The 15,000-nt window shown below is 63.5% G+C and overlaps 15 non-coding genes across 15 annotated transcripts in view; all 15 read left to right on the top strand.

The window, feature by feature from the left end:
* Positions 1-707: 707 nt before the first annotated feature.
* On the top strand, positions 708-898 carry LOC138227612 (U2 spliceosomal RNA). Its single transcript, XR_011185069.1, has one exon. It is a non-coding gene; the product is annotated as a U2 spliceosomal RNA (small nuclear RNA).
* An 815-nt stretch (positions 899-1,713) lies between these two features.
* LOC138227613 (U2 spliceosomal RNA) lies at positions 1,714-1,904 on the top strand. Its single transcript, XR_011185070.1, has one exon. It is a non-coding gene; the product is annotated as a U2 spliceosomal RNA (small nuclear RNA).
* Positions 1,905-2,718: 814 nt separating this feature from the next.
* On the top strand, positions 2,719-2,909 carry LOC138227614 (U2 spliceosomal RNA). The gene has a single exon (XR_011185071.1). It is a non-coding gene; the product is annotated as a U2 spliceosomal RNA (small nuclear RNA).
* An 819-nt stretch (positions 2,910-3,728) lies between these two features.
* LOC138227615 (U2 spliceosomal RNA) lies at positions 3,729-3,919 on the top strand. The gene has a single exon (XR_011185072.1). It is a non-coding gene; the product is annotated as a U2 spliceosomal RNA (small nuclear RNA).
* An 816-nt stretch (positions 3,920-4,735) lies between these two features.
* LOC138227616 (U2 spliceosomal RNA) lies at positions 4,736-4,926 on the top strand. The gene has a single exon (XR_011185073.1). It is a non-coding gene; the product is annotated as a U2 spliceosomal RNA (small nuclear RNA).
* An 819-nt stretch (positions 4,927-5,745) lies between these two features.
* On the top strand, positions 5,746-5,936 carry LOC138227617 (U2 spliceosomal RNA). Its single transcript, XR_011185074.1, has one exon. It is a non-coding gene; the product is annotated as a U2 spliceosomal RNA (small nuclear RNA).
* Positions 5,937-6,755: 819 nt separating this feature from the next.
* LOC138227619 (U2 spliceosomal RNA) lies at positions 6,756-6,946 on the top strand. The gene has a single exon (XR_011185076.1). It is a non-coding gene; the product is annotated as a U2 spliceosomal RNA (small nuclear RNA).
* An 817-nt stretch (positions 6,947-7,763) lies between these two features.
* LOC138227620 (U2 spliceosomal RNA) lies at positions 7,764-7,954 on the top strand. The gene has a single exon (XR_011185077.1). It is a non-coding gene; the product is annotated as a U2 spliceosomal RNA (small nuclear RNA).
* An 813-nt stretch (positions 7,955-8,767) lies between these two features.
* On the top strand, positions 8,768-8,958 carry LOC138227621 (U2 spliceosomal RNA). Its single transcript, XR_011185078.1, has one exon. It is a non-coding gene; the product is annotated as a U2 spliceosomal RNA (small nuclear RNA).
* Positions 8,959-9,775: 817 nt separating this feature from the next.
* On the top strand, positions 9,776-9,966 carry LOC138227622 (U2 spliceosomal RNA). The gene has a single exon (XR_011185079.1). It is a non-coding gene; the product is annotated as a U2 spliceosomal RNA (small nuclear RNA).
* Positions 9,967-10,783: 817 nt separating this feature from the next.
* Positions 10,784-10,974, top strand: LOC138227623 (U2 spliceosomal RNA). Its single transcript, XR_011185080.1, has one exon. It is a non-coding gene; the product is annotated as a U2 spliceosomal RNA (small nuclear RNA).
* An 818-nt stretch (positions 10,975-11,792) lies between these two features.
* LOC138227534 (U2 spliceosomal RNA) lies at positions 11,793-11,983 on the top strand. Its single transcript, XR_011184991.1, has one exon. It is a non-coding gene; the product is annotated as a U2 spliceosomal RNA (small nuclear RNA).
* Positions 11,984-12,800: 817 nt separating this feature from the next.
* Positions 12,801-12,991, top strand: LOC138227535 (U2 spliceosomal RNA). Its single transcript, XR_011184992.1, has one exon. It is a non-coding gene; the product is annotated as a U2 spliceosomal RNA (small nuclear RNA).
* An 817-nt stretch (positions 12,992-13,808) lies between these two features.
* On the top strand, positions 13,809-13,999 carry LOC138227536 (U2 spliceosomal RNA). The gene has a single exon (XR_011184993.1). It is a non-coding gene; the product is annotated as a U2 spliceosomal RNA (small nuclear RNA).
* An 813-nt stretch (positions 14,000-14,812) lies between these two features.
* LOC138227538 (U2 spliceosomal RNA) overlaps positions 14,813-15,000 on the top strand; it is a 191-nt gene continuing 3 nt past the window's right edge. Inside the window, exon 1 of the small nuclear RNA XR_011184994.1 lies at positions 14,813-15,000. This exon is cut by the window's right edge and continues 3 nt beyond it. This is a non-coding gene — a small nuclear RNA (U2 spliceosomal RNA).

The raw sequence follows: 15,000 nt of genomic DNA on the forward strand, positions 1-15,000 counted from the left end.
TCTCTCTCCCCCTCCCCCTCCCCGTCTCCGTTCCCGTGCTCCCTCTGTGCACTTTCCCGCGTCTCGACTCTCTGGGCAAGCAGGCCGGCCCCCTTTTCGGCTCCCGTGCGTTTTCCCTCCAAAAAACTTAGTTTTTTCAGCCTTTTCCCAGGGAGGCAGGCGTGGCTTTTGTGTGTGTGTGTGTGTGTGTGTGTGTATGTGTGTGTGTGTGTGTGTGTGTCCCCGTCCTCGCAGGCGGGCCCCTTTCGACAGCCGGGCGGTTTCCCTCCAAAAAACTTAGTATATACACCTTTTCTTCCTTTTTTTCCGGCAGGCGGGCAGGCGCGCGCGTCTGTGTGTGTGTGTGTCCCCGTCCCTCCCGAGAGAGCGCTGCCCCTTGCCTCTGCCCGCAGGTGCCGACGGTCCGCTTTCGCTTGCAGCTCGCTCGGCACAGCTGCTGCTGGTGGGAGGGGCCTAAGCTAAGGAGGCCGGCCGGCTGGCGCCCCCCTGCGGCTGCGGTCGTTGTCGGGCCGTTGACAGGAGATCCAAGAGCAGGGCCCCCGCCCGGGACTGGCGGGCAGGCAGGCGAGCAAGCAGGCAGGCAAGAGAGGGGGAGAGCGGAGTCCGGGCGGCCGGCAGCCGCGTGCGGACCGGGCTCCCGAGGCGTCGGCCTGCGCCGCTGCGCGCCAGCCGGACGCCCGCGCGCCCGCCCAAGGCCGGCGTCGGGCATCGCTTCTCGGCCTTTTGGCTAAGATCAAGTGTAGTATCTGTTCTTATCAGTTTAATATCTGATACGTCCCCCATCGGGGGACCACATATTAAACGGATTTTTGGAACAGGGAGCTGGATCAGGAGCTTGCTCCGTCCTCTCCACGCATCGGCCCGGTATTGCAGCGCCTCCGGGAGCGGTGCACCACCTTCTCTCAGCGGTGAAAAGACAGACGTAGCTAGCAAGCAAGCAAGCAAGCAAGCAAGCGAGGTGGACTGGAGCTCCTTCTTCTCGGGTCTCGTCTCTCGTCCATCTGTGTGTCTCTCTCTCCCCCTCCCCCTCCCCGTCTCCGTTCCCGTGCTCCCTCTGTGCACTTTCCCGCGTCTCGACTCTCTGGGCAAGCAGGCCGGCCCCCTTTTCGGCTCCCGTGCGTTTTCCCTCCAAAAAACTTAGTTTTTTCAGCCTTTTCCCAGGGAGGCAGGCGTGGCTTTTGTGTGTGTGTGTGTGTGTGTGTATGTGTGTGTGTGTGTGTGTGTGTCCCCGTCCTCGCAGGCGGGCCCCTTTCGACAGCCGGGCGGTTTCCCTCCAAAAAACTTAGTATATACACCTTTTCTTCCTTTTTTTCCGGCAGGCGGGCAGGCGCGCGCGTCTGTGTGTGTGTGTGTCCCCGTCCCTCCCGAGAGAGCGCTGCCCCTTGCCTCTGCCCGCAGGTGCCGACGGTCCGCTTTCGCTTGCAGCTCGCTCGGCACAGCTGCTGCTGGTGGGAGGGGCCTAAGCTAAGGAGGCCGGCCGGCTGGCGCCCCCCTGCGGCTGCGGTCGTTGTCGGGCCGTTGACAGGAGATCCAAGAGCAGGGCCCCCGCCCGGGACTGGCGGGCAGGCAGGCGAGCAAGCAGGCAGGCAAGAGAGGGGGAGAGCGGAGTCCGGGCGGCCGGCAGCCGCGTGCGGACCGGGCTCCCGAGGCGTCGGCCTGCGCCGCTGCGCGCCAGCCGGACGCCCGCGCGCCCGCCCAAGGCCGGCGTCGGGCATCGCTTCTCGGCCTTTTGGCTAAGATCAAGTGTAGTATCTGTTCTTATCAGTTTAATATCTGATACGTCCCCCATCGGGGGACCACATATTAAACGGATTTTTGGAACAGGGAGCTGGATCAGGAGCTTGCTCCGTCCTCTCCACGCATCGGCCCGGTATTGCAGCGCCTCCGGGAGCGGTGCACCACCTTCTCTCAGCGGTGAAAAGACAGACGTAGCTAGCAAGCAAGCAAGCAAGCAAGCAAGCGAGGTGGACTGGAGCTCCTTCTTCTCGGGTCTCGTCTCTCGTCCATCTGTGTGTCTCTCTCTCCCCCTCCCCCTCCCCGTCTCCGTTCCCGTGCTCCCTCTGTGCACTTTCCCGCGTCTCGACTCTCTGGGCAAGCAGGCCGGCCCCCTTTTCGGCTCCCGTGCGTTTTCCCTCCAAAAAACTTAGTTTTTTCAGCCTTTTCCCAGGGAGGCAGGCGTGGCTTTTGTGTGTGTGTGTGTGTGTGTGTATGTGTGTGTGTGTGTGTGTGTGTGTCCCCGTCCTCGCAGGCGGGCCCCTTTCGACAGCCGGGCGGTTTCCCTCCAAAAAACTTAGTATATACACCTTTTCTTCCTTTTTTTCCGGCAGGCGGGCAGGCGCGCGCGTCTGTGTGTGTGTGTGTCCCCGTCCCTCCCGAGAGAGCGCTGCCCCTTGCCTCTGCCCGCAGGTGCCGACGGTCCGCTTTCGCTTGCAGCTCGCTCGGCACAGCTGCTGCTGGTGGGAGGGGCCTAAGCTAAGGAGGCCGGCCGGCTGGCGCCCCCCTGCGGCTGCGGTCGTTGTCGGGCCGTTAGGAGATCCAAGAGCAGGGCCCCCGCCCGGGACTGGCGGGCAGGCAGGCGAGCAAGCAGGCAGGCAAGAGAGGGGGAGAGCGGAGTCCGGGCGGCCGGCAGCCGCGTGCGGACCGGGCTCCCGAGGCGTCGGCCTGCGCCGCTGCGCGCCAGCCGGACGCCCGCGCGCCCGCCCAAGGCCGGCGTCGGGCATCGCTTCTCGGCCTTTTGGCTAAGATCAAGTGTAGTATCTGTTCTTATCAGTTTAATATCTGATACGTCCCCCATCGGGGGACCACATATTAAACGGATTTTTGGAACAGGGAGCTGGATCAGGAGCTTGCTCCGTCCTCTCCACGCATCGGCCCGGTATTGCAGCGCCTCCGGGAGCGGTGCACCACCTTCTCTCAGCGGTGAAAAGACAGACGTAGCTAGCAAGCAAGCAAGCAAGCAAGCAAGCGAGGTGGACTGGAGCTCCTTCTTCTCGGGTCTCGTCTCTCGTCCATCTGTGTGTCTCTCTCTCCCCCTCCCCCTCCCCGTCTCCGTTCCCGTGCTCCCTCTGTGCACTTTCCCGCGTCTCGACTCTCTGGGCAAGCAGGCCGGCCCCCTTTTCGGCTCCCGTGCGTTTTCCCTCCAAAAAACTTAGTTTTTTCAGCCTTTTCCCAGGGAGGCAGGCGTGGCTTTTGTGTGTGTGTGTGTGTGTGTGTATGTGTGTGTGTGTGTGTGTGTGTGTGTCCCCGTCCTCGCAGGCGGGCCCCTTTCGACAGCCGGGCGGTTTCCCTCCAAAAAACTTAGTATATACACCTTTTCTTCCTTTTTTTCCGGCAGGCGGGCAGGCGCGCGCGTCTGTGTGTGTGTGTGTCCCCGTCCCTCCCGAGAGAGCGCTGCCCCTTGCCTCTGCCCGCAGGTGCCGACGGTCCGCTTTCGCTTGCAGCTCGCTCGGCACAGCTGCTGCTGGTGGGAGGGGCCTAAGCTAAGGAGGCCGGCCGGCTGGCGCCCCCCTGCGGCTGCGGTCGTTGTCGGGCCGTTGACAGGAGATCCAAGAGCAGGGCCCCCGCCCGGGACTGGCGGGCAGGCAGGCGAGCAAGCAGGCAGGCAAGAGAGGGGGAGAGCGGAGTCCGGGCGGCCGGCAGCCGCGTGCGGACCGGGCTCCCGAGGCGTCGGCCTGCGCCGCTGCGCGCCAGCCGGACGCCCGCGCGCCCGCCCAAGGCCGGCGTCGGGCATCGCTTCTCGGCCTTTTGGCTAAGATCAAGTGTAGTATCTGTTCTTATCAGTTTAATATCTGATACGTCCCCCATCGGGGGACCACATATTAAACGGATTTTTGGAACAGGGAGCTGGATCAGGAGCTTGCTCCGTCCTCTCCACGCATCGGCCCGGTATTGCAGCGCCTCCGGGAGCGGTGCACCACCTTCTCTCAGCGGTGAAAAGACAGACGTAGCTAGCAAGCAAGCAAGCAAGCAAGCAAGCGAGGTGGACTGGAGCTCCTTCTTCTCGGGTCTCGTCTCTCGTCCATCTGTGTGTCTCTCTCTCCCCCTCCCCCTCCCCGTCTCCGTTCCCGTGCTCCCTCTGTGCACTTTCCCGCGTCTCGACTCTCTGGGCAAGCAGGCCGGCCCCCTTTTCGGCTCCCGTGCGTTTTCCCTCCAAAAAACTTAGTTTTTTCAGCCTTTTCCCAGGGAGGCAGGCGTGGCTTTGTGTGTGTGTGTGTGTGTGTGTGTATGTGTGTGTGTGTGTGTGTGTGTCCCCGTCCTCGCAGGCGGGCCCCTTTCGACAGCCGGGCGGTTTCCCTCCAAAAAACTTAGTATATACACCTTTTCTTCCTTTTTTTCCGGCAGGCGGGCAGGCGCGCGCGTCTGTGTGTGTGTGTGTCCCCGTCCCTCCCGAGAGAGCGCTGCCCCTTGCCTCTGCCCGCAGGTGCCGACGGTCCGCTTTCGCTTGCAGCTCGCTCGGCACAGCTGCTGCTGGTGGGAGGGGCCTAAGCTAAGGAGGCCGGCCGGCTGGCGCCCCCCTGCGGCTGCGGTCGTTGTCGGGCCGTTGACAGGAGATCCAAGAGCAGGGCCCCCGCCCGGGACTGGCGGGCAGGCAGGCGAGCAAGCAGGCAGGCAAGAGAGGGGGAGAGCGGAGTCCGGGCGGCCGGCAGCCGCGTGCGGACCGGGCTCCCGAGGCGTCGGCCTGCGCCGCTGCGCGCCAGCCGGACGCCCGCGCGCCCGCCCAAGGCCGGCGTCGGGCATCGCTTCTCGGCCTTTTGGCTAAGATCAAGTGTAGTATCTGTTCTTATCAGTTTAATATCTGATACGTCCCCCATCGGGGGACCACATATTAAACGGATTTTTGGAACAGGGAGCTGGATCAGGAGCTTGCTCCGTCCTCTCCACGCATCGGCCCGGTATTGCAGCGCCTCCGGGAGCGGTGCACCACCTTCTCTCAGCGGTGAAAAGACAGACGTAGCTAGCAAGCAAGCAAGCAAGCAAGCAAGCGAGGTGGACTGGAGCTCCTTCTTCTCGGGTCTCGTCTCTCGTCCATCTGTGTGTCTCTCTCTCCCCCTCCCCCTCCCCGTCTCCGTTCCCGTGCTCCCTCTGTGCACTTTCCCGCGTCTCGACTCTCTGGGCAAGCAGGCCGGCCCCCTTTTCGGCTCCCGTGCGTTTTCCCTCCAAAAAACTTAGTTTTTTCAGCCTTTTCCCAGGGAGGCAGGCGTGGCTTTTGTGTGTGTGTGTGTGTGTGTGTATGTGTGTGTGTGTGTGTGTGTGTGTGTCCCCGTCCTCGCAGGCGGGCCCCTTTCGACAGCCGGGCGGTTTCCCTCCAAAAAACTTAGTATATACACCTTTTCTTCCTTTTTTTCCGGCAGGCGGGCAGGCGCGCGCGTCTGTGTGTGTGTGTGTCCCCGTCCCTCCCGAGAGAGCGCTGCCCCTTGCCTCTGCCCGCAGGTGCCGACGGTCCGCTTTCGCTTGCAGCTCGCTCGGCACAGCTGCTGCTGGTGGGAGGGGCCTAAGCTAAGGAGGCCGGCCGGCTGGCGCCCCCCTGCGGCTGCGGTCGTTGTCGGGCCGTTGACAGGAGATCCAAGAGCAGGGCCCCCGCCCGGGACTGGCGGGCAGGCAGGCGAGCAAGCAGGCAGGCAAGAGAGGGGGAGAGCGGAGTCCGGGCGGCCGGCAGCCGCGTGCGGACCGGGCTCCCGAGGCGTCGGCCTGCGCCGCTGCGCGCCAGCCGGACGCCCGCGCGCCCGCCCAAGGCCGGCGTCGGGCATCGCTTCTCGGCCTTTTGGCTAAGATCAAGTGTAGTATCTGTTCTTATCAGTTTAATATCTGATACGTCCCCCATCGGGGGACCACATATTAAACGGATTTTTGGAACAGGGAGCTGGATCAGGAGCTTGCTCCGTCCTCTCCACGCATCGGCCCGGTATTGCAGCGCCTCCGGGAGCGGTGCACCACCTTCTCTCAGCGGTGAAAAGACAGACGTAGCTAGCAAGCAAGCAAGCAAGCAAGCAAGCGAGGTGGACTGGAGCTCCTTCTTCTCGGGTCTCGTCTCTCGTCCATCTGTGTGTCTCTCTCTCCCCCTCCCCCTCCCCGTCTCCGTTCCCGTGCTCCCTCTGTGCACTTTCCCGCGTCTCGACTCTCTGGGCAAGCAGGCCGGCCCCCTTTTCGGCTCCCGTGCGTTTTCCCTCCAAAAAACTTAGTTTTTTCAGCCTTTTCCCAGGGAGGCAGGCGTGGCTTTTGTGTGTGTGTGTGTGTGTGTATGTGTGTGTGTGTGTGTGTGTGTGTCCCCGTCCTCGCAGGCGGGCCCCTTTCGACAGCCGGGCGGTTTCCCTCCAAAAAACTTAGTATATATATACACCTTTTCTTCCTTTTTTTCCGGCAGGCGGGCAGGCGCGCGCGTCTGTGTGTGTGTGTGTCCCCGTCCCTCCCGAGAGAGCGCTGCCCCTTGCCTCTGCCCGCAGGTGCCGACGGTCCGCTTTCGCTTGCAGCTCGCTCGGCACAGCTGCTGCTGGTGGGAGGGGCCTAAGCTAAGGAGGCCGGCCGGCTGGCGCCCCCCTGCGGCTGCGGTCGTTGTCGGGCCGTTGACAGGAGATCCAAGAGCAGGGCCCCCGCCCGGGACTGGCGGGCAGGCAGGCGAGCAAGCAGGCAGGCAAGAGAGGGGGAGAGCGGAGTCCGGGCGGCCGGCAGCCGCGTGCGGACCGGGCTCCCGAGGCGTCGGCCTGCGCCGCTGCGCGCCAGCCGGACGCCCGCGCGCCCGCCCAAGGCCGGCGTCGGGCATCGCTTCTCGGCCTTTTGGCTAAGATCAAGTGTAGTATCTGTTCTTATCAGTTTAATATCTGATACGTCCCCCATCGGGGGACCACATATTAAACGGATTTTTGGAACAGGGAGCTGGATCAGGAGCTTGCTCCGTCCTCTCCACGCATCGGCCCGGTATTGCAGCGCCTCCGGGAGCGGTGCACCACCTTCTCTCAGCGGTGAAAAGACAGACGTAGCTAGCAAGCAAGCAAGCAAGCAAGCAAGCGAGGTGGACTGGAGCTCCTTCTTCTCGGGTCTCGTCTCTCGTCCATCTGTGTGTCTCTCTCTCCCCCTCCCCCTCCCCGTCTCCGTTCCCGTGCTCCCTCTGTGCACTTTCCCGCGTCTCGACTCTCTGGGCAAGCAGGCCGGCCCCCTTTTCGGCTCCCGTGCGTTTTCCCTCCAAAAAACTTAGTTTTTTCAGCCTTTTCCCAGGGAGGCAGGCGTGGCTTTTGTGTGTGTGTGTGTGTGTGTGTGTATGTGTGTGTGTGTGTGTGTGTGTCCCCGTCCTCGCAGGCGGGCCCCTTTCGACAGCCGGGCGGTTTCCCTCCAAAAAACTTAGTATATACACCTTTTCTTCCTTTTTTTCCGGCAGGCGGGCAGGCGCGCGCGTCTGTGTGTGTGTGTGTCCCCGTCCCTCCCGAGAGAGCGCTGCCCCTTGCCTCTGCCCGCAGGTGCCGACGGTCCGCTTTCGCTTGCAGCTCGCTCGGCACAGCTGCTGCTGGTGGGAGGGGCCTAAGCTAAGGAGGCCGGCCGGCTGGCGCCCCCCTGCGGCTGCGGTCGTTGTCGGGCCGTTGACAGGAGATCCAAGAGCAGGGCCCCCGCCCGGGACTGGCGGGCAGGCAGGCGAGCAAGCAGGCAGGCAAGAGAGGGGGAGAGCGGAGTCCGGGCGGCCGGCAGCCGCGTGCGGACCGGGCTCCCGAGGCGTCGGCCTGCGCCGCTGCGCGCCAGCCGGACGCCCGCGCGCCCGCCCAAGGCCGGCGTCGGGCATCGCTTCTCGGCCTTTTGGCTAAGATCAAGTGTAGTATCTGTTCTTATCAGTTTAATATCTGATACGTCCCCCATCGGGGGACCACATATTAAACGGATTTTTGGAACAGGGAGCTGGATCAGGAGCTTGCTCCGTCCTCTCCACGCATCGGCCCGGTATTGCAGCGCCTCCGGGAGCGGTGCACCACCTTCTCTCAGCGGTGAAAAGACAGACGTAGCTAGCAAGCAAGCAAGCAAGCAAGCAAGCGAGGTGGACTGGAGCTCCTTCTTCTCGGGTCTCGTCTCTCGTCCATCTGTGTGTCTCTCTCTCCCCCTCCCCCTCCCCGTCTCCGTTCCCGTGCTCCCTCTGTGCACTTTCCCGCGTCTCGACTCTCTGGGCAAGCAGGCCGGCCCCCTTTTCGGCTCCCGTGCGTTTTCCCTCCAAAAAACTTAGTTTTTTCAGCCTTTTCCCAGGGAGGCAGGCGTGGCTTTTGTGTGTGTGTGTGTGTGTGTGTATGTGTGTGTGTGTGTGTGTGTCCCCGTCCTCGCAGGCGGGCCCCTTTCGACAGCCGGGCGGTTTCCCTCCAAAAAACTTAGTATATACACCTTTTCTTCCTTTTTTTCCGGCAGGCGGGCAGGCGCGCGCGTCTGTGTGTGTGTGTGTCCCCGTCCCTCCCGAGAGAGCGCTGCCCCTTGCCTCTGCCCGCAGGTGCCGACGGTCCGCTTTCGCTTGCAGCTCGCTCGGCACAGCTGCTGCTGGTGGGAGGGGCCTAAGCTAAGGAGGCCGGCCGGCTGGCGCCCCCCTGCGGCTGCGGTCGTTGTCGGGCCGTTGACAGGAGATCCAAGAGCAGGGCCCCCGCCCGGGACTGGCGGGCAGGCAGGCGAGCAAGCAGGCAGGCAAGAGAGGGGGAGAGCGGAGTCCGGGCGGCCGGCAGCCGCGTGCGGACCGGGCTCCCGAGGCGTCGGCCTGCGCCGCTGCGCGCCAGCCGGACGCCCGCGCGCCCGCCCAAGGCCGGCGTCGGGCATCGCTTCTCGGCCTTTTGGCTAAGATCAAGTGTAGTATCTGTTCTTATCAGTTTAATATCTGATACGTCCCCCATCGGGGGACCACATATTAAACGGATTTTTGGAACAGGGAGCTGGATCAGGAGCTTGCTCCGTCCTCTCCACGCATCGGCCCGGTATTGCAGCGCCTCCGGGAGCGGTGCACCACCTTCTCTCAGCGGTGAAAAGACAGACGTAGCTAGCAAGCAAGCAAGCAAGCAAGCAAGCGAGGTGGACTGGAGCTCCTTCTTCTCGGGTCTCGTCTCTCGTCCATCTGTGTGTCTCTCTCTCCCCCTCCCCCTCCCCGTCTCCGTTCCCGTGCTCCCTCTGTGCACTTTCCCGCGTCTCGACTCTCTGGGCAAGCAGGCCGGCCCCCTTTTCGGCTCCCGTGCGTTTTCCCTCCAAAAAACTTAGTTTTTTCAGCCTTTTCCCAGGGAGGCAGGCGTGGCTTTTGTGTGTGTGTGTGTGTGTGTGTGTATGTGTGTGTGTGTGTGTGTGTGTCCCCGTCCTCGCAGGCGGGCCCCTTTCGACAGCCGGGCGGTTTCCCTCCAAAAAACTTAGTATATACACCTTTTCTTCCTTTTTTTCCGGCAGGCGGGCAGGCGCGCGCGTCTGTGTGTGTGTGTGTCCCCGTCCCTCCCGAGAGAGCGCTGCCCCTTGCCTCTGCCCGCAGGTGCCGACGGTCCGCTTTCGCTTGCAGCTCGCTCGGCACAGCTGCTGCTGGTGGGAGGGGCCTAAGCTAAGGAGGCCGGCCGGCTGGCGCCCCCCTGCGGCTGCGGTCGTTGTCGGGCCGTTGACAGGAGATCCAAGAGCAGGGCCCCCGCCCGGGACTGGCGGGCAGGCAGGCGAGCAAGCAGGCAGGCAAGAGAGGGGGAGAGCGGAGTCCGGGCGGCCGGCAGCCGCGTGCGGACCGGGCTCCCGAGGCGTCGGCCTGCGCCGCTGCGCGCCAGCCGGACGCCCGCGCGCCCGCCCAAGGCCGGCGTCGGGCATCGCTTCTCGGCCTTTTGGCTAAGATCAAGTGTAGTATCTGTTCTTATCAGTTTAATATCTGATACGTCCCCCATCGGGGGACCACATATTAAACGGATTTTTGGAACAGGGAGCTGGATCAGGAGCTTGCTCCGTCCTCTCCACGCATCGGCCCGGTATTGCAGCGCCTCCGGGAGCGGTGCACCACCTTCTCTCAGCGGTGAAAAGACAGACGTAGCTAGCAAGCAAGCAAGCAAGCAAGCAAGCGAGGTGGACTGGAGCTCCTTCTTCTCGGGTCTCGTCTCTCGTCCATCTGTGTGTCTCTCTCTCCCCCTCCCCCTCCCCGTCTCCGTTCCCGTGCTCCCTCTGTGCACTTTCCCGCGTCTCGACTCTCTGGGCAAGCAGGCCGGCCCCCTTTTCGGCTCCCGTGCGTTTTCCCTCCAAAAAACTTAGTTTTTTCAGCCTTTTCCCAGGGAGGCAGGCGTGGCTTTTGTGTGTGTGTGTGTGTGTGTGTGTATGTGTGTGTGTGTGTGTGTGTGTCCCCGTCCTCGCAGGCGGGCCCCTTTCGACAGCCGGGCGGTTTCCCTCCAAAAAACTTAGTATATACACCTTTTCTTCCTTTTTTTCCGGCAGGCGGGCAGGCGCGCGCGTCTGTGTGTGTGTGTGTCCCCGTCCCTCCCGAGAGAGCGCTGCCCCTTGCCTCTGCCCGCAGGTGCCGACGGTCCGCTTTCGCTTGCAGCTCGCTCGGCACAGCTGCTGCTGGTGGGAGGGGCCTAAGCTAAGGAGGCCGGCCGGCTGGCGCCCCCCTGCGGCTGCGGTCGTTGTCGGGCCGTTGACAGGAGATCCAAGAGCAGGGCCCCCGCCCGGGACTGGCGGGCAGGCAGGCGAGCAAGCAGGCAGGCAAGAGAGGGGGAGAGCGGAGTCCGGGCGGCCGGCAGCCGCGTGCGGACCGGGCTCCCGAGGCGTCGGCCTGCGCCGCTGCGCGCCAGCCGGACGCCCGCGCGCCCGCCCAAGGCCGGCGTCGGGCATCGCTTCTCGGCCTTTTGGCTAAGATCAAGTGTAGTATCTGTTCTTATCAGTTTAATATCTGATACGTCCCCCATCGGGGGACCACATATTAAACGGATTTTTGGAACAGGGAGCTGGATCAGGAGCTTGCTCCGTCCTCTCCACGCATCGGCCCGGTATTGCAGCGCCTCCGGGAGCGGTGCACCACCTTCTCTCAGCGGTGAAAAGACAGACGTAGCTAGCAAGCAAGCAAGCAAGCAAGCAAGCGAGGTGGACTGGAGCTCCTTCTTCTCGGGTCTCGTCTCTCGTCCATCTGTGTGTCTCTCTCTCCCCCTCCCCCTCCCCGTCTCCGTTCCCGTGCTCCCTCTGTGCACTTTCCCGCGTCTCGACTCTCTGGGCAAGCAGGCCGGCCCCCTTTTCGGCTCCCGTGCGTTTTCCCTCCAAAAAACTTAGTTTTTTCAGCCTTTTCCCAGGGAGGCAGGCGTGGCTTTGTGTGTGTGTGTGTGTGTGTGTGTGTATGTGTGTGTGTGTGTGTGTGTGTCCCCGTCCTCGCAGGCGGGCCCCTTTCGACAGCCGGGCGGTTTCCCTCCAAAAAACTTAGTATATACACCTTTTCTTCCTTTTTTTCCGGCAGGCGGGCAGGCGCGCGCGTCTGTGTGTGTGTGTGTCCCCGTCCCTCCCGAGAGAGCGCTGCCCCTTGCCTCTGCCCGCAGGTGCCGACGGTCCGCTTTCGCTTGCAGCTCGCTCGGCACAGCTGCTGCTGGTGGGAGGGGCCTAAGCTAAGGAGGCCGGCCGGCTGGCGCCCCCCTGCGGCTGCGGTCGTTGTCGGGCCGTTGACAGGAGATCCAAGAGCAGGGCCCCCGCCCGGGACTGGCGGGCAGGCAGGCGAGCAAGCAGGCAGGCAAGAGAGGGGGAGAGCGGAGTCCGGGCGGCCGGCAGCCGCGTGCGGACCGGGCTCCCGAGGCGTCGGCCTGCGCCGCTGCGCGCCAGCCGGACGCCCGCGCGCCCGCCCAAGGCCGGCGTCGGGCATCGCTTCTCGGCCTTTTGGCTAAGATCAAGTGTAGTATCTGTTCTTATCAGTTTAATATCTGATACGTCCCCCATCGGGGGACCACATATTAAACGGATTTTTGGAACAGGGAGCTGGATCAGGAGCTTGCTCCGTCCTCTCCACGCATCGGCCCGGTATTGCAGCGCCTCCGGGAGCGGTGCACCACCTTCTCTCAGCGGTGAAAAGACAGACGTAGCTAGCAAGCAAGCAAGCAAGCAAGCAAGCGAGGTGGACTGGAGCTCCTTCTTCTCGGGTCTCGTCTCTCGTCCATCTGTGTGTCTCTCTCTCCCCCTCCCCCTCCCCGTCTCCGTTCCCGTGCTCCCTCTGTGCACTTTCCCGCGTCTCGACTCTCTGGGCAAGCAGGCCGGCCCCCTTTTCGGCTCCCGTGCGTTTTCCCTCCAAAAAACTTAGTTTTTTCAGCCTTTTCCCAGGGAGGCAGGCGTGGCTTTTGTGTGTGTGTGTGTGTGTGTGTGTATGTGTGTGTGTGTGTGTGTGTGTCCCCGTCCTCGCAGGCGGGCCCCTTTCGACAGCCGGGCGGTTTCCCTCCAAAAAACTTAGTATATACACCTTTTCTTCCTTTTTTTCCGGCAGGCGGGCAGGCGCGCGCGTCTGTGTGTGTGTGTGTCCCCGTCCCTCCCGAGAGAGCGCTGCCCCTTGCCTCTGCCCGCAGGTGCCGACGGTCCGCTTTCGCTTGCAGCTCGCTCGGCACAGCTGCTGCTGGTGGGAGGGGCCTAAGCTAAGGAGGCCGGCCGGCTGGCGCCCCCCTGCGGCTGCGGTCGTTGTCGGGCCGTTGACAGGAGATCCAAGAGCAGGGCCCCCGCCCGGGACTGGCGGGCAGGCAGGCGAGCAAGCAGGCAGGCAAGAGAGGGGGAGAGCGGAGTCCGGGCGGCCGGCAGCCGCGTGCGGACCGGGCTCCCGAGGCGTCGGCCTGCGCCGCTGCGCGCCAGCCGGACGCCCGCGCGCCCGCCCAAGGCCGGCGTCGGGCATCGCTTCTCGGCCTTTTGGCTAAGATCAAGTGTAGTATCTGTTCTTATCAGTTTAATATCTGATACGTCCCCCATCGGGGGACCACATATTAAACGGATTTTTGGAACAGGGAGCTGGATCAGGAGCTTGCTCCGTCCTCTCCACGCATCGGCCCGGTATTGCAGCGCCTCCGGGAGCGGTGCACCACCTTCTCTCAGCGGTGAAAAGACAGACGTAGCTAGCAAGCAAGCAAGCAAGCAAGCAAGCGAGGTGGACTGGAGCTCCTTCTTCTCGGGTCTCGTCTCTCGTCCATCTGTGTGTCTCTCTCTCCCCCTCCCCCTCCCCGTCTCCGTTCCCGTGCTCCCTCTGTGCACTTTCCCGCGTCTCGACTCTCTGGGCAAGCAGGCCGGCCCCCTTTTCGGCTCCCGTGCGTTTTCCCTCCAAAAAACTTAGTTTTTTCAGCCTTTTCCCAGGGAGGCAGGCGTGGCTTTTGTGTGTGTGTGTGTGTGTGTGTGTATGTGTGTGTGTGTGTGTGTGTGTCCCCGTCCTCGCAGGCGGGCCCCTTTCGACAGCCGGGCGGTTTCCCTCCAAAAAACTTAGTATATACACCTTTTCTTCCTTTTTTTCCGGCAGGCGGGCAGGCGCGCGCGTCTGTGTGTGTGTGTGTCCCCGTCCCTCCCGAGAGAGCGCTGCCCCTTGCCTCTGCCCGCAGGTGCCGACGGTCCGCTTTCGCTTGCAGCTCGCTCGGCACAGCTGCTGCTGGTGGGAGGGGCCTAAGCTAAGGAGGCCGGCCGGCTGGCGCCCCCCTGCGGCTGCGGTCGTTGTCGGGCCGTTGACAGGAGATCCAAGAGCAGGGCCCCCGCCCGGGACTGGCGGGCAGGCAGGCGAGCAAGCAGGCAGGCAAGAGAGGGGGAGAGCGGAGTCCGGGCGGCCGGCAGCCGCGTGCGGACCGGGCTCCCGAGGCGTCGGCCTGCGCCGCTGCGCGCCAGCCGGACGCCCGCGCGCCCGCCCAAGGCCGGCGTCGGGCATCGCTTCTCGGCCTTTTGGCTAAGATCAAGTGTAGTATCTGTTCTTATCAGTTTAATATCTGATACGTCCCCCATCGGGGGACCACATATTAAACGGATTTTTGGAACAGGGAGCTGGATCAGGAGCTTGCTCCGTCCTCTCCACGCATCGGCCCGGTATTGCAGCGCCTCCGGGAGCGGTGCACCACCTTCTCTCAGCGGTGAAAAGACAGACGTAGCTAGCAAGCAAGCAAGCAAGCAAGCAAGCGAGGTGGACTGGAGCTCCTTCTTCTCGGGTCTCGTCTCTCGTCCATCTGTGTGTCTCTCTCTCCCCCTCCCCCTCCCCGTCTCCGTTCCCGTGCTCCCTCTGTGCACTTTCCCGCGTCTCGACTCTCTGGGCAAGCAGGCCGGCCCCCTTTTCGGCTCCCGTGCGTTTTCCCTCCAAAAAACTTAGTTTTTTCAGCCTTTTCCCAGGGAGGCAGGCGTGGCTTTTGTGTGTGTGTGTGTGTGTATGTGTGTGTGTGTGTGTGTGTGTGTCCCCGTCCTCGCAGGCGGGCCCCTTTCGACAGCCGGGCGGTTTCCCTCCAAAAAACTTAGTATATACACCTTTTCTTCCTTTTTTTCCGGCAGGCGGGCAGGCGCGCGCGTCTGTGTGTGTGTGTGTCCCCGTCCCTCCCGAGAGAGCGCTGCCCCTTGCCTCTGCCCGCAGGTGCCGACGGTCCGCTTTCGCTTGCAGCTCGCTCGGCACAGCTGCTGCTGGTGGGAGGGGCCTAAGCTAAGGAGGCCGGCCGGCTGGCGCCCCCCTGCGGCTGCGGTCGTTGTCGGGCCGTTGACAGGAGATCCAAGAGCAGGGCCCCCGCCCGGGACTGGCGGGCAGGCAGGCGAGCAAGCAGGCAGGCAAGAGAGGGGGAGAGCGGAGTCCGGGCGGCCGGCAGCCGCGTGCGGACCGGGCTCCCGAGGCGTCGGCCTGCGCCGCTGCGCGCCAGCCGGACGCCCGCGCGCCCGCCCAAGGCCGGCGTCGGGCATCGCTTCTCGGCCTTTTGGCTAAGATCAAGTGTAGTATCTGTTCTTATCAGTTTAATATCTGATACGTCCCCCATCGGGGGACCACATATTAAACGGATTTTTGGAACAGGGAGCTGGATCAGGAGCTTGCTCCGTCCTCTCCACGCATCGGCCCGGTATTGCAGCGCCTCCGGGAGCGGTGCACCA

This window comes from Lepisosteus oculatus, unplaced genomic scaffold, assembly GCF_040954835.1.
Source record: "Lepisosteus oculatus isolate fLepOcu1 unplaced genomic scaffold, fLepOcu1.hap2 HAP2_SCAFFOLD_382, whole genome shotgun sequence".
Classification (NCBI taxonomy): domain Eukaryota; kingdom Metazoa; phylum Chordata; class Actinopteri; order Semionotiformes; family Lepisosteidae; genus Lepisosteus; species Lepisosteus oculatus.